Source organism: Cydia pomonella, chromosome 5 (assembly GCF_033807575.1).
Source record: "Cydia pomonella isolate Wapato2018A chromosome 5, ilCydPomo1, whole genome shotgun sequence".
Lineage (NCBI taxonomy): Eukaryota > Metazoa > Arthropoda > Insecta > Lepidoptera > Tortricidae > Cydia > Cydia pomonella.
The window spans coordinates 7,151,286-7,166,771 of record NC_084707.1 but is presented as its reverse complement, the minus strand read 5'-3'; the positions used below and the strand labels follow the sequence as shown (position 1 = coordinate 7,166,771).

At 35.3% G+C, this 15,486-nt stretch overlaps 1 protein-coding gene across 1 annotated transcript in view; it reads left to right on the top strand.

The window, feature by feature from the left end:
• Positions 1–881: 881 nt before the first annotated feature.
• The window catches only part of LOC133517602 (sodium bicarbonate cotransporter 3), a 131,606-nt gene continuing 117,001 nt past the window's right edge, over positions 882–15,486 (top strand). The window contains exon 1 of the mRNA XM_061850937.1: positions 882–1,286. The gene's annotated coding sequence lies outside the window, so the exon portion shown is untranslated. The remainder of the gene's footprint in view (positions 1,287–15,486) is intronic.

Sequence of the window (15,486 nt, the reverse complement as noted above, 5' to 3'; positions counted from 1 at the left end):
CTTATTTCATGCAGTCAGTCTGGAGTTGCAGGCGTACATAGGCTACGGAGACTGCTTACCATCAGGCGGGCCGTATGCTTGTTTGCCACCGACGTAGTACTAAAAAAAAGGTACACTGAAGGACAAAGGCACGTATTGTTCCCGAGGGAGTTATGGATTGTGAAAAAAAAGCCATAACTGCCTCGGTAGTTTATGTAAAAAAAAATTAATTAGATTAATTTAATAGCCGTTTAAAATAATTTTAACAGAATTTTTAATCGTGGCTGAATGTCGGATAGGTCTGTGGCTTCGATGCCTAACCTGTCAAAGAATGACAATATGGCGGACGAATGTTTGAAATGTCACCGTATTTAATAATTAATTCCCTTAAAATTTAGATTTGTCTTCTCAAGTGTGATAGAAAAACATTGTGTGTATGTGTAACTCCGGGGGTAATAATATTGCAAACTCGAGTCCCCTCGTTGCACAATTCACATTTTTTTGCTACTTCATACCTTGTCACAATGACAATAATTATAATTGTCACGCTGATAAGGTACGATGTTGCACAAAAATCAAATTCCTTGATTGTACGTTTACGCATCAAATAATTATTGTTTTTGTGGCAGCAATTTGTTATTGTGTCATAACAGATATCAGAGTAATCCCACAGATGCTTCCGACATCCCAAATGGAACTTTTGATGTGTCTATTGTATTCGATAAGGTGGATGTAATTTTTAGGGATATAACAATCTCATTTCTACTCAAATAAGCATAAAACCCACTAATATGTCGAATAAACTTTACAAACAAAAATCACCTTTATATCGTTTGTGTTACAGCCTTTTTAAAGGGCTTTGTATTGAACTCGACAGCTTTCCAACTGTATACATTGCGTTGAATTTTGTATGGAAATCGGATAGAATGAAGACATAGCTGTGAGTGTGCGTTGTGGCAAGGCGGGGTTATAGCGCATGCGTCGTGGCTCTAACAATAAGGGATGGTATTCGACCGGGTGTTCGCCTGGGCGCAACCAGCGTAACACAGATCTCTTCTTATACTTAGTTGTTGCGGGTCTCTAGGTTTCAAGTAACTGGTTCTCTGGAATCAAATTGCTTGTATGTGGTTATAGGAACGTACAGACAGCTCCCGAAGCCAGATCAACTCGCTGCTTCCACCGCGGTACACATATCTCGTGTTTTTGAATGAACGTGTTTGAATATTGTTTTATAAGTGAAATATACAAATAAATAAGTTTAGTGAGGTGTTAATTTCTGTTTGGGGACAGGAAGATGTGCTGAATTGGTAAGTCATGATTTTAAAATTAAATGTGAAAGTTTAATAATATTATACGGTTTTATTTTTATTTGTGATTTTAATGCCGGTTAAGTACGTTAAGTATTTTTGATATGCCTTTGTTTTACACGTTTGAACAATGTAATGTTTATTGCATACTAACCTAATACTATTTTATACATATGCACATTTTTTGAAAATTTTGGTGTTGGAAATTTAAGATTAATTTAAAGTTTCTAGTCATCCGCAGCAGTTATTGAGCCGCCGAGTTGGATTCAAATTTGTGCAATCCTTAACATGATCCTATTTTCACCGACTTCAAAGTTACAGACTACCTAGTTTACCAGTTTCTAGAAATAAGCTAGTAAATGCGATTTTACTTTCGTACCATACGGTTATATTCCACAATATGTTGGTCGAACCAACCATCTTCGAATCCCGTTGGGCATCGCATGTCTTGTTTTGTTTAGACCAACATTTCCCAAACTATGGAAAATTAAGTGGGCCCTGAAACTATAATATTAGTAACTCTGAGCGTTACCAATATTATGTTGTGCCCCTTTTCTAAGACGTCCAAGCATTGAGCCGCAAAAATTGAAATTTATGTTAGGTGGGTCGGAGCACTTCAACTTTGGGAACCACTGGTTTAGATAGCTACTCTAATTTTAAAACATAACGGTTAAACTCATCGTTACCACTATGTTACCTAGTGCTTTGTACCAAATTTTGTTCACGGAGCACTTGTTGGACGGATCTTCCAAAACGGTTACGGCGTGTCAGCATGACTAATCGTAATTTAAAATATTATATTATGAGTTGAATATTTACAGTACATTTGGTGATACTTTACCGCCCTAGTGTGGTAATTAGCACTATACTTGCTTTTATCGAAAATTTTAAAGGCCATATGTACTATAAAACGTTATACATGTGCGAATAGGTAGTTCGCAATTCGTGTGGATTTAAAACAATCCCTTTAGTCGTGCTTTAGTATATCGCCACTCATTGCGAATTTCCTACTTTTCGCACTTGTATCGTAATATACTATAATGTAATTTTAAGCACTGGTAGCCGTAAGAGGTCCTTCGATCCGGAATTCGCTTGCAAATCCCGACTCGTACCAATGAGTTTTACGGAACTTATGTATAATATGAAATTGGATTATTTACCACCGCTGTTCGGTGAAGGAAATCATCGTAAGAAAACTGGACTAATTCTTATAAGACCTAGTTTACTCCTCTTGGTTGGAAGGTCAGATGACAGTCGCTTTCGTAAAAACTAGTGTCTTGGGATTATTTGCCGAGCAGCGCCAGACTCCCATGAGCCGTCGCAAAATGCCACGATAACGCGAGAAACTTTTATTTTGTAATTATAAATATAATATTTTTATCTTTAATGATATTTTGTATTGATTAGCTAATTCAGTTTTAGTTATTTCAAGGTATCTATATACCTATTCATCGTTGCCTATTACCGTCTGAAACAGATTTCAACCCTAGTTAGTTGCCTGGTGAAGCTTGCATAAATTAAGCGAGATAATTACCTATTTTCCCAAATGACTCGACTAGCCCACAATGCGCGATATCGTGCGGCATTTTGGTAACCATAAAAACACAAAATTATAGTGCAGTACTAAAACTATGGTCCACAAGTTAATTACATAATTAAGTGTCAATACCAATTTTTATTTTTAATTACAATTTGATGACCAGGGAGGCAATTTTTGAATTTGGAGCGCTCGATTTTGTCACTCAAAAATCTTTTTTGAAATACGAGGGACAGAAATTGGGAATCTAGTTTTATTGACTAGCCTAGTAATGGAGATAGTATTAAAGCAAAAATACGTAATCGAGGGATCGAAATTAAAAAATCGGGTCCTTGTCTGGCCTAGTGGGTAATATGCCTATGAAGCCGATGGTTCTGGGTTTCAATTTCAGCTAAGGACAAAGCTCTTTGGGTGGTACTCGTGAATGAGCGGGACAAGTGGAACAATGCACTACATAGATAAATGGTTTAATTTTAACATCACTCGCAGCGCATCTCTCGCTCGTACCAATAAGTATGAGCGAGATGCACGACTATGATGGAGACTGACGGATTAATTTTCTAAAGTTTAATTAGATATCCAGAAAACCTAAATAATACAATTTTGTGAGGTTGTACGAAAATACATTAGATCAAAGTTCAATAAGGCTTCTTATTTGCCTTCTTATTGGTTTATGGGAAAAAAATAGCCGATTTTCGCTGTTGTGTGCAAACTATCAATTTTCTATAGCTACGAGTATGATTGATCTTTCGCTCCGCGCCTGATGCTTTTATAATTCATAAGTAATGAATATCTTCTCCCAAAAATATGCTGAAATCATGAAGAATGTTTTTTTTTTCGATATAATGAGGGTAGGACTAAGTATTAAATGAATGTTAGTGATGAACACTTGACTGATGTCGAAAATCAGTACCTACTTAGGGCGGCATGTATTGCACTGTGATTGCAATCCTATGAGTTATGAGGTACAGAACATTACGGCTCAAATAATCTGGAACTTACGGTTACGGTTTAAGACATTTATTTCTCAAACAGAATACAATTCACTTTATATGAGAAATACAAATAATCTGGAACTTCCTGGATTTAACGGGCATTAGTAATGAAGTTAAAAGGGCCGTCACGATAGATCACTGCATGCTTGGTCGACGTGGCACTCATAGGCCAGCAACCCTCAATAATAATAAATAAATGTTTTTCATGACAATTCATGGCATAATCATTGTAGATTAGCATAATGACCATAATGATTTGTATAAGGTAGGGTAGGTCTATAGAACGGTTATCTTATTGATACTTACTTTGTAACTTTTCAATGTCACTTAATTCTGAATAGAAAATAACACTGATATAACTGTCATGAAGTGTTAAACGGTGACCCATTTCAAAAAAAAAAATACATTTTCATTTTTTATACAGGCTGATCTTAACCATTGGACAAACCCTGAAATCCCACGTAGGGTTACTTCTCAGGAATGCTCTGACGTTAATATTTTTTAATTAGAAAATAAATTTTTCGAACAAAAGTTATTTGCAATAATCGACAATTTGTTCGAAATATTTGATAATGATGACATTTTTCAAAAGTCAGAAGCTTATTGGTGTCATAAATAAAAAAGATAATCAAAAAGGTCGAAGAAGGTTCCATACTATTCTTAGAAGATTACCTTAGGAGCTACTAACACATACAGGCTGCTCCAAAGTAAAAAATGGTTATTTGTTAATTTCTTCGAAACCGCTACACCGGTTGTTACGAGTATAATTCTTTGTGCACTGGTTCTAAATACCCTAATGCATATGTACATTTCGGCTTTGTCCAATGGCTAGGGACACACTGTATAAGTTCTTGTGTCGTAAAAATACTATGAGATTCGTCATATAGGTTTTTTACTGTTAGATATCAAACCCTTGTCAAATTTATAGATGGAACTAGTTATAATAAATCGCTTGTTATCTTGAGAATGTACTCAAACGCAAATAGAATAGAATGGAGACAAATAGCTGATGCGACGTTCAAGTCGAGGGAAGCGAGGACAAAAACCAACCATGTACATCAACATTTGAGGCAACGATCAATGTGAAACAATGAAACAAATGATTATCTTCGGCTGAATTTTGTTATACTATGTAACAAAAGAAAATATGAGGTAGAAATACCTACATAAATATTTTTAGTAAAACTCGTTACTTTACTACTTCCCTGCAACTAATGCCTACTCTAATTCTGAATTCAATGGGGTCTAGGATCCATAGGCCGAAAAGTGCCTAAGGATGACAGAAATGATAATATTAGCATCCTGTAACGTCGGATGTCTTTAACAACTTACTTACATTAATATCCGGACGCTAATCAAGGCATATCTTTTCAATCGATCAAAGAGCTATTCCTGACTGCTTGCGAAACAGTGTGCGCTTCGGGAAAATGTACTGGTTTGCGGAAAACTTAGGGCATTTAAACAACTGGAGACGCCTTGTCTATAATTTTCTGTACAAAACAGTCTGCCGATTTTTGTGGGGCATGTCAGATAAACGTCAGTCCATATAATAAGTATGACGTGAGAATAACCATTGGCCGAGGTTTACGACACAGGGGAAAGCTCGCCTTTAAGAGCTTTCCCTTCTGTCGTCTCCGGTTGATCAAATGCTCTAAAGCAGAAAACCAGGACAAGTAATCTATTATGTACAGAAATTTCAAAATTCGTTACGAAAAAGGGAGGAAGCATTAAGTACAGTCAACATCAAAAGTAGCCAGTGAAATAATGCGTAGAATTAACTGCCAATATTATCCTTTTTAGGAAATAAAATATTATATTATTTTATGGTTTTTATGGAATTCTTGCATATTAGTTTCTAATTTTTGAGGATCGTGATGTGAATTGTTATAATTTTGGCATAGGCAAATTGGTATTGGAATTTATATCATAAAATAAAATAATCTCTACAGCTCGCATTCAAAAGTATCTGTAACGAGTCTGATTTCCATATATATCTAAAGTCGTATATCTCTTTGCGTTACTTTATTAGAGAATGATCGATACTTTTGACACATAGTTTTATGTAAATAATATTTTATGGGCAGTGGCGGATTTCCAGTCTTGGCCGCCCTAGGCCCCGCCGGGCCATGTAGTAACTACTAGCCGCCCCTTTCTCAGCAGGCACCATATAGACTGCCACCTTGCTGCCGCCCCTAACGCCTTGCCGCCCTAGGCCCGGGCCTACTGGGCCTAAGGGAAAATCCCCCACTGTTTATGGGAGTCCTTTTTGAGAGCAAAGCTATAAAACGATAAAATAATTATTGATCTACACTGAGTCGCCTTTATGGGCTTACCCCTCTGTCGAAAACCTCGGCCAATGGTCATATAGACTGTATGGAATGACGTTTATATGACATTTGACGTGTTCTCCGGCGCAAAAATCGGCAGACTGTTTTGTACAGAAAATTACAGACAAGGCGTTTCCGTACTCTTACATAGATATTTAGTATAAAACTGGTCCTTTCTGATGAAAAAGCTTCAGAAAATCGAAAAAAATCCTAAGAAGAAGCTCGGACGGACAAGGTGCTGGATAGCTTTCCCTTTTGGGGCCAGAGGGTCACCAGTTGCTTCCAGAAAAGTAAAAAATTGCCATACCTTAATGCAAGATCAAGAAACAACAGGTTCAAGGACGAGGCAATTTGCTTACTAGGCGAGGGAATAATAGCCCAGTGGTCATCCTCGACAGGATTATAAGTTTAAAGTGGTACAAGTCAAGTTTTGAGGCGGAAATTGCTTTGGAGTCAGGTTTTTGATGAGAAGTTTGTCCTTGCAAAATTTGTTTTTTGGAGTTTGTGTTGCTGATTAACGTTTTAATAATTTTCTTCAAGATCTTAGCTTAATTGAATTTATTCCAATTTTTAATAAAAATGTTGTTTCCTGGTCTTTGTGCAGGAAAATATTTTTCATTTCTCCTGCAAAAGTGTGCAGAAAGTGATCCGTTTCTGCACCAGAGCATTTTACTTTCCAAGGACGTTTATTTTACACGCAATTGAAATTTGGTTTTAAATGGATTTGTTAAACAATTTCCATTCTCACATTTAACTCCCCATTCCATAAACGATACCTTTACCTGAATGGTTAATTGAAAGTACACTCAAGAAATGCTTTAAGGATTTATACATCATGATAAAAAAAATGTATTTTATTTTCCTCGTATTCGAAATTTAGACTGTTTAACCCACGTGAAAGGCTTGGCTTCATCCCTTGGTTATAACAATCTACTATAGATTAAAGCCATTTTGATTTCACAAAACAATTAATTTTTTATCATAATAAAAGCCAAAAAGGTAAATCATGCTTATGGCACTATAGCAATCTTGCCATAATGTCCTAAGCATAAAACTTGGAAAATATAACTTACTTTTTTTAGGGTGTTTTATAATTCCAATCGCCTCTCACGATCCGAGGATAATAGTGACGTTCGGTGGAGAGGAGTTTTAGGTGATGAAGCTCAAACCAATTCGTTCTAGTTGTCAACAGGTGCTGCAGCTATTGCGGATTTTTGTACTTGGCCATTTTTAACAGCCGCTATACGTTTCACCCTCTCTTGAACACCACGCTTCGTCTGGTTAATATACATAAAAACAATGAAATCACATCGCGTTAACCCGTCTATATCACCAAAACATGTTAAATGTTAGAACTTTATTAAATTTATTTTATCTTTTTGTCTGTACATATTAACAATACATCATGCACTTTACTCTGCTGAAGCCGAAGAAATTCTCCGAAGCCTTTTATAGAACTGATCTCCGGCAACCGTATGAATAACCCTGACATGCTGAGTTGCATAAATGAAGGACTTTTCTACCGTGTGTATTGAAGGGAAATCATTTTCTTGGAACATCTGGGAAGTGATGTTTTTACAAGCTTTTATTTAACTTGCAATGTACCTATGTATCTACGGGTCAAATCTTGCATGTTAAATTTGACCCAGTTCCCGACTTCCAATGAAGCTGATAATTTGCATACATATGTAAGTTGGGCGACAATGTAATATTATGGTACTATCGAGCTGATCTGATGATGGAGACAGGAGGTGGCAATAGGAACTCTGTGATAAAACAACGTATAACCTGATAGTGTTTGGGGTTTTTTGAATTTTTAGTATTAGTTGCTGCGCCCCTAGATAACAAATTTTCTATCTTGCCATCGGCCATATGAACTGCCCCCACAAATTGACTGAGTCCCACGGTAAGCTCAAGAAGACTTTTGTGTTGTGGATACTCAAACAACGATATAAATATAATATATAAACACTTAAATACATATAAATTGCCCATGACACAGAAACAAATATCTGTGCTCATCACACAAATAAATGCTGGGATTCGAATCCAGGACCATCGGCTTCATAGGCAGGTTTATTACCCACTAAGCCAGTCCGATCGGTCGTCTAAAAGAAGTCTGAACAAAAGAAGAGAAGAAAAGAGAGATTGTTTTCTTTTCTATTGAGAACGCTTATAGACTTTCTCCCGTTTTCTTTTTACATCGTCTAGATATTTTTAGTAATCTCAAACCACAATTACTAACTTTGGAACCAATTTATTCCAATCACGAAAAGATAATAATCTTACTCAAGTTCCAAGTCAGACGCCTATTGCTCATAAAGTATCTTGAAAGACAAACTGAAGTTTTATTGCAGATATTCCATTTAAATATTTAACAGTGGGTGGAATTTGCTACGGCGAACTGTTTTTAGATAAGAAAACTTTATATTAAAGTTTAATATTAATAGCTTACTACGTTAATGTGAATTGTCCATATGGGTGTCGTGAACACCAGTCACTTTCCAAGACAAACCCAAAAGTTAAGGGCTATAAGCCTTGTTGAGCTTACTGTGGGACTTAGTCAATTTGTGTAATAATGTCCTATAATATTTATTTATTTATAAAGGTTAATTTTCTTATTTAACTAAGGTACTTACTCCTTTTATTTGTATGATATGTGTGTAATCATTACCTAAATGCCCACAAGCTGTTAACTATTGTTGCTGTACAGTTTTATCTCCTGTGGATAATAGTTAACAGCTTTTGGGTGTGTCTACAGGAAAGACGTGAACACAGTTTTGTGTTTTGTGATATACCAATCAATGCTTTTTCTGTTAGATTTTATATGTTGTTTTATTATTTATTCATCTGCATAATTGCATAACTATTTCATATTGTCTTCGATTACCGCGATAGTTACTCATAAAATAAAATATTTTAGACGGATTTTATCGCGTATAATTAATTAAAAATACAACCCCGATGTTTCGACGTCTTTACAGCGTTCGTGATCAGAAAAATATTCACCTGTCAAAATTACAATGTGCAAAACTACCTACAACCAAAAAAAAATTGAATGTATTTTAAATTCATACCTACTAAACTTGCAATTCGTCGGTGGCAAACAAGCATACGGCCCGCCTGATGGTAAGCAACTCCGTAGGAGTTACATGCGCGTTGCCGACCCTAACACCCCTCCCCCCCCCCCTCTTTGAGCTCTGAATATTCTATAATTCCCTCTCTATGATACATATAACTAGACCTTGAGTTAGATACAATGTACGTCAAGATACGTCTTCATGTTTTCAACGTCATTTTCAAAAGTAAGTCTTATTTGTTTCAACCCAAATGTAATTAATAATCTAAAACAAAATCCCTGAGGACGTCTACGGAGGTTAGATGAATAAAACGTAATTTTACCAAGCCTAACGCAATTCTATCACGAATCATGATTTTATTTGTAAATATACCTCCAGGGACTTGTAAAAGTGACACCTTCACGTACCGGGGGCAATAAAAGGCATGAAATAAAAAGCTATTCAAAGAAATAACATTCAGGATAAGTAACTCAAAAAACAAACGAGAGAGAGTGGGTATATATATAACAATACGTATATTTCAAACTGTTTCATAATATTTTTCAAACCCTAGCAATTTTAAAATACTACAAGTAGTTGTAGACACACTTTACGCACAATTTTAAGTATTGCGCATTTATCTTCTATGAAACCAAATATAATTGTATTCTGTACCTATGTATATCTATGTAGGTAGTCCAAATACTTTAGTCGGATTCCAGTTTTAGATCATCCATTCATTCATTTATAATTATGGCTTCAGTCAGTGAGACTATTTCGCTAGTATTAGATTTAATTTAAATACGACTAAAATTGTACGGTTACTCGTAGAAGACAGTGTACGGTGATTTTTTCAACTCCAAATGTTGGTTACTTAAACGCGTTTCGCTGCACACTACCACATTAGTTTACTGTATAATAAGTTATCGATATTACATTTAGAAACAATATTAATGAGCAAAAAACAAAGGAATTAATCACGAGCCGTGACTATCAAGATGGCACTCGAACCGGAAGTCCCGGTTTTAGTAACTCGATATTTTACCGATCTGTCAGTATGAAAAGTGACGTTTTCAGTTGAAGAAATGTCACTTTTGACACTGACAGGTCAGTATCCTGTCGGAAAGAGATCGATTGGTCTGACAGGTTAAGTAGGAAACTAATATGAAATATTGGCACCTAAATCTGCAAAATAGCGAATCCCAAAAAACGCTAAAAAATCAAAGTGCTCTCGATCTCAGTCTTGTTACGGAATTTTATCGAAATGGTGGAAAATGTTGAAACGTAACTGTATTGAGAGGACCTAACGCTCATAATAAATAATGTTTACTTCAAGGTTGAGCTATATTTATTATTATCATTTGAAAACTGTTTGCTATCAATATTGATAACAAACAGTGCTAGTGCACTGGTACGTTTTTGCCCATTGCTTGATTACTTATGTTACACATGCTATTATATAACAATTTCTGTTTCTATTTAATATTTTCTTATTGCGATTCTAAACAATTCAATTAAACATTATGTTGTAAGGTCGTATCAAAATAACAAAACCGTAGCTAGTTTATAAATCTGAATCGGTCTCTAGGTACTAATTTCACAAAAGACGGAGTCCACGCGCTTGACCTATATGTCACCTGATACTTATCTGCGGGGCCTAGATGCTAATCAGTCTACCTTGGTACCTACTAAGCTATGCAGTTTTGCCCTTAACTTTTTATTTGACTTTTAAATAAAGGTAAATTGTGTGGCAGATGACGGTATGATAACATTAAGTATTCTAACCTTGGTTGATATGCTTATTCCCTCAACGTAAACGGTGATTGTCTCCTGTACAAATGGACTCTAATGATATGAAGTTAAAAAAATACGATTAACTCGCTGACTCGCTTTCAATCGAAAGGTAGGTTGGTTCTAAATGTTGCTTTGTATGAATTGAAGAAAACTCAACTAATATAATCTGAAAATGGGCCAGTTTTCCCTGTTCAAAAGTCGTTTTCTTAAGAGGCTGGCAATACCTAAAGCGCGCACACTGTCTATTTGTATCGGAGTAAATATATGAGATAGCACTGTCGCATGCTACTGGGCCTGGGCAAGGGAATAATAAGAAAATTATTTAAATAAAAAAAAGTGGATCATTAGTGTAATATTTTACTCAACAGCGGTTTAGATATAAATGTTTTGAAATTGTGATTTTAATTGCAGACCCATAAGTCAAAACAATAAAGACATAAAACCGTTTAATTGTGATTTTAAGACCAATCTTTGCAATTATTTTCTATCGAGCCGATTTCGTTCAATCATGTATCGAGTACAACCACGGTCTTTGAAATATAATTAATATGAACATATATTTTTCTTACTTGACTAAAACAAATAGTTTTTCTTAAAAAAACTGTTTAAGTAACATCAATTTCAAGGACATTGGGTGTTGACAGCCTCTTAAAATAGTGCCTTAAAATAATGTTGCCTCACTGATGCTGACCGCCTTTAGAATACCGCCACATAGAATACACATTACGACCGTACATTACATTAGTCAAAGACTTGACTCGTATTTTTCTAGGAACTGTCAACTTTTTGTTCTAACTGACAGGCCGGTACCGTCCGGCGGACTGTTAATCTGTGGGCCCTTTTAGTAAAATGAGTTTAACCTGCCGGTTCCTCCCTATGTTTTCTTTTCGCAAAAAATAGTCAACATGAAATGTAAGTAACGGCAGAATTGGGAATAGCTTGGTCGCTATTTTTTTTGATATTATGGTCGCTATAATATGTATAGCTAGGGTATCCCGTATCCCGTATAAGTAGCTGTCACCGTTTTTAATATCGCAACGCATATTTTTCCCGTCCCGTTATGTCCCGTATAGCAGCCTAGATTTGGAACCCACCCACATTTATACTAATTAAATTCTAAATTGTAGATGTATTTTAAAATAAAGGTATAAAAAAGGTGAATGATTAGGTATAGTCGCTGCTAACAAAGTCGTTGGTGGTATAGCTAGGCTGATATTGCAAATTGAACTGTATTCATTTCAGCTAAAGGCGTATTTTTATTTAACTAGAGCAAAAAGTAAACAGTGGCATTTTTGATGAGAACAGCTTTGTGTTTTTAAAACGCTTGTTGCGTCTTACATCCCTGTGAATAATTAAGTAAACATAGCCAAATAAAAGTGATGCTGTCAAAAAATTTATAAAACATGAAAACAGTAATTTTTCATCTGACTTACACAAGGGGGGGGGGGGTAGATTTTTGAATGTTGATCGCTTCGTGTTCTCCCATTAATACTATCTCTACTACTACATAGGCATTCAAATTCTGCTAATGGAAGGCTGTAAATTAATGACAATGGCCTTGTTCGTGGTCTAAATTTCATTTATCGTTCGTTTTATTAGCAATAGAAATCACTTTTGAAAAATAAGTCACAGCAAACATGTAACAATTATAAATCATATACGATCTCATATTATATTCTTTTGCTTTCATAAGTATAAACTATTTTTTTAAAGCGTTTTTTCAATATTCTTCAATAAAAAGACACGTTTTTTACCTTTTTTCTAATGCTAAAACAAAAACGAACTATAGGTAGAAACATACATTATTTTCACTTAGTACTATGGATATATCTCGGGTTTACGATGTGATTCTCCTCTGCAGGGTGTCTGCGAAATAAAGAGTGTATATATAATATCTCAGTTGAATTTATTTTATTACCATATCAGAAGATTTATATAGTACTTACCAGTTTTTTACTTTAAATATTGCCTCATTCTGCAGACATGTGAAATTCGCGTGTAGCTTTTATAGGTACAGTTAGCGTATATAATAGCGTATGAAATACTTTTCCAAATAGAGATATGCTGTGTGGAGTGGTTGTGTGAGCTGTAGACCTCCCGATAAGCTTAGAAAATGTAAAAGTGAAAAATACTTAGTTCGTTGAGACATGATCACAGTGAACTCACAATGGTCTTAGCGCCATAATGCTTCAGTACTATTTGCCATATTCCGCATATTGAAAAAAACCAAAAATAAATTCGACAAAAAAAAATCATTAATTCATAGAATCTGATCACCATGCCTGTCACGCTCTAACAAGTTTGTAAGTGCGAAAGTGACAGACATAGTGGCAGGTGATAAAAATGCAAGGATTGGTTGAGAGTTGCGACCCGTTGAGAACATCCAGATATACGAAAACAGATTACCCGAGTAAAAATGGAGACCTTCGTTAACGCTTCGGTCAATTATCTCGACAGTTCACGTTCAGTATCTTCAACAGTTTAATTGTTCCATACATAGCGACATATCTCTTTTTCTTAAGCAGAGAGTGTCAGAGATTAGATACTGTTAACGCATAGTCTGATACGCTACATATAAAATGCTTATTGTACCGAAAAAGTGAAAATAAGTCTTCCAGAGTTTTTTCCTCTTACCCAGTAGGCTTTGTCATTATTTTCTCTCAATAATAAAATAAATCTGGGAGTCGTAAATTTGGAAAACTGTCATTATACTCTTCTGGACAACCCTAGAGTTTATTTATTTAAATAAATAAATATTATAGGGACTCTTACATTATCTAGTTATAATTGCCGACCCGTCTGGCCTAGTGGGCAGTGGCCTTGCCGAGCCGATGGTCCTGGGTTCGAATCCCGGATAGGGCAGTTATTTTTGTGAATAACATATTTTTTTCCTGAGTTGTGGGTTTTTTTTTATATTTATAAGTATGTATTTATCTATTTAAGTACCTACTCATACTACAAGCTTTGCTTAGTTTGGGGCTAGGTCGATCTGTGTAAAATGTCTCCTTACTTAATATTTATTTATTTATTTCCCTTTTAAGTTTTCAAATGGGGACAACCTTGTGCGAGTCGTGCGCGATAGCATTATGTACGTTAGAGGTATCCTCCAGGCTTCTAGGGCTCTTAGCAGATGCGCCTCGTGAAGGACCCTTACGTAAAAAAGGTCAAGGTAATATGAGTTTGTAAAAGAATTTTGGACGAATAAATATTATCAATAAATAAATGTTTCGGGCAAATTTAATTCAGAGCATACCCCCATGCGTAATGCAGCACAAATACAGAGTAAAATTCAGCTTCTAAATGCCTAATCTTAAGAAGACCTTTGCTATTTTTAATTTATGATTATCAAAATTACAGGCTTTGTAGACAACCAGTTAAGTTTTTTAATGATACTGTTTGATCTCGTCTATCAAGAAAATGTAAAATCGATTTTTTGGAATTAATTAATCTCTTCATCACACATAATCAAACGCCGCTTATAGATCAACCAAGTAAATGAACCCACACAAAGCAAAAATAATTACACCAAAGCGGCCTAGGTATCAAATTATAAGAACTGTAAAATGATGTAAAAATTAGATAATGAGAAAAAAAACTTTATTACTTAAACCTTTTTTAATAAAAAAGGCATCAGAAGAAATCTTTTCTAGAACTGTACCTATTTCCCCAAAGACGGACTGACAAAAAAACTTCGCAAGGTGCTTTCGAAACAATACCTTGTTCAAAAATATACCTTATAACTTAATAACAATAGTTGATTTTAGATTGTCTGGTGGATGAGTCTTTGTTTAACACTATGGTTAAATTATACAAAGGCGTTTATCCTTGACTTTAATTTATAAGAAAAGTAAGATAATTGAGGTACGCGTAAAGAATTATCAATCTCTTTGATCCTTATATTTTTGGATAAGTAGTTCAATCTTTCGGAGGCCACAGTAAGCTCTGTTATCTATCAGAGGCAACGAGGAATCTCTATTGTAAAAAAATTCTAAGATCACATATTTGACTTTTACGAATTATATAAATAAAGCTAAGACATATCGTTTAACTGATGCCTTAACGTCATGATAATAAGGGTCATAACTGTCAAATATGTGATCTTAAGTTGTCAAACATGGGAAAAATCAGTCACAAACAGCTACACCACGACTGGCCATTCGCGTGTTCTGATAGTGCTAGTCGATTTATCTTATTGGAGGTTTCACTGGCCTTGGCCTTTCGGCACTTGATCCTCACACAACCTGGTTAATCCAAAGGCTTTAAGTTACCGTACACCAGTCTACAACGCTCAAAAGTATATATGTCGATAACAATGATTCTTTTGCTCTCCTCATGTTACTTTCTTTGTAATGTATGACAAGTTTCTGTTTACAATAATCATCAATAATATCATGGCAATAAGGTACGTACGTCATGGACAGTCAAAGAAAATGTCAATATGGGTCATGACCCATGCAACAAAATGCTTCGAAATTGGTTGTTAACATG